Here is a 2011-nt window from a genome sequence, read left to right as displayed (position 1 = left end):
TAACTTCCAGGTCCTCTCTTTTCTCTTACTATAGTTTTTTTTTTTTTTTTTAATTTAAGGATGTTTCTTTGTGTCTCTATAGTTTTGCTGCTTCTAAGTAATGCTTAGCACTGGATAATCTGCCCTCTATACATTTTACTGTTCTTTCAGTGATAGACAGCTAGATTGCTCCCAACCTTTTATTTTTACAAACAGCTCAATGAAAACATTCTTGAACATTTCCTTATTGACTTGTAATTGTTCTTATGAGATACAAGGCCAGGAATAGAATTACCAGGCCAAGAAATATACGTCCATTTGCTCAAGGTACTGTTAGATTGCACCCCAAGTGACTGTATTTGCACATATTCCCAGCTCCATCGGAGGAGATCCTGTATTCCCAGCTCCACTGGGGGTGCTATCCTTCATTACCACATCTGTTCCAGGACTTGGCCCTCATCAGCTTTCTAGTTTTTGCAAATCTGATTAACAAGCAGTCCTACCTCCTTTGTATTTTAAGTTGCATTTTCATAAATACAAATACATTTGAGCATATTTGTGTGTACTTGTATGCCTGCTGGTCTTCTTGAGTTATTGTTAGCTCCTGGTTTTGTCTCACTTTCTTAATTGTTTGTTCTTTCACTATTGAGTTTGGAAATATCTTAAATATACAACCTCTGAATTTTAGATATCAGTTTATCATTGCTCTTAGACAATGAAAATATTTTCTCCTATCTGTGATCTGTCTGGTAACATTGTTAAGAATATCCATAAATTTTATGCATGAAACTGTTCTTTCCTGTCTTATGATTTAGACTTTGAGGATTTGTTTTAGAAGTCGTACCCCAGTCTTGGTGGAGAAGACCACTCTATATTTTTTGTGTAAAGTTCTGTCTTCCCCTTTCACATCAAATTTGTAACCACTAGTGTGCATGGTCTATAGTAGGAATCTCATTTTTATCTTTCTTTGTGTATTAGGGTAGTTATTTGTATCATTAGTCTAATCTTGGTGATACAGCATATACCACAGATAAAGCAATTTATAATCAGCATACATTTATTATTAGCTGTTATGGAGACTGGAATGTTCAAGGCCAAGATACCTTCAGGTTTGGTGTTTGGTGAAGGTCTGATGTCTGCTTCCAAAATGTTACCTTCTCTAGATAGGACAGATGCTGTTGCCTCAAATGGAAGACAGCATAAGGGCAAAGGGCATTTCACTCAGGACACTCCCCTCTAGCCTTCCTTTATAAGAGCATTAATTCTTTTTTGAGGGCTCTACCTTGTGATTTAATCACTTTCTAAAGCACCAAGCATTAGTTCCATCATTTTGAGTTTTAAAGTGCCATTACAGAAATGTTGGAGGGACACATGCGTTCACACTACAGCAAATACAACTATAAAGAACTGATGATCAGTTTCAGAAGTCTAATTATTGCAATGGCTTTGTAGCAGAGCCCAATATCTGAACTGCAATTCTCCACTCTTTACTCAAGTTATTCAAAACTGTCATCATTAATCATACACACTTATCCTTCCTTATGAATTTTAGAAATTGAGCTCTTTAAAGACCTAACTAAAAGATAATTTGCGATTTAATTTTAAAGTTAATTTCAGAAGAAATTGGTATCTTTATGCTAAAAGGATTGCTATCCAAGATGATAGTATCTATTTACATTTATCTAAATCTTGCTTTATACCCAGAGATGCAAACTACTTCCACTGAGAGCATGCACACACTTAAATAAATTCAATGGTAATTGTAAGTTTTTTGTTGTTATTTCAAATGGTATCATGTTGTGCTACATGTTTCTGTTTGATATATTCTGGAAATAAAAATGCTATTTAAAACATTGACTTTGCATTTAATATCTGATTGAATTTGTAAGTATTCTGAAAGTTTGATGAAATTGTATGTTTTTCCTGTGTAGATGGTAACAGCATTTTCAGGTGTTGGCTATTTTATTTCATTCTTCCCAATCCCTACCTCTCATATCTTTTCTTATTCATTGATCATAACCCGTGGAATTAT

This window comes from Nannospalax galili, unplaced genomic scaffold (assembly GCF_000622305.1).
Source record: "Nannospalax galili isolate Female #2095 unplaced genomic scaffold, S.galili_v1.0 scaffold666, whole genome shotgun sequence".
Taxonomy (NCBI): domain Eukaryota; kingdom Metazoa; phylum Chordata; class Mammalia; order Rodentia; family Spalacidae; genus Nannospalax; species Nannospalax galili.
The sequence above is the reverse complement of the archived record's forward strand: the minus strand, read 5'-3'. Positions refer to the sequence as shown.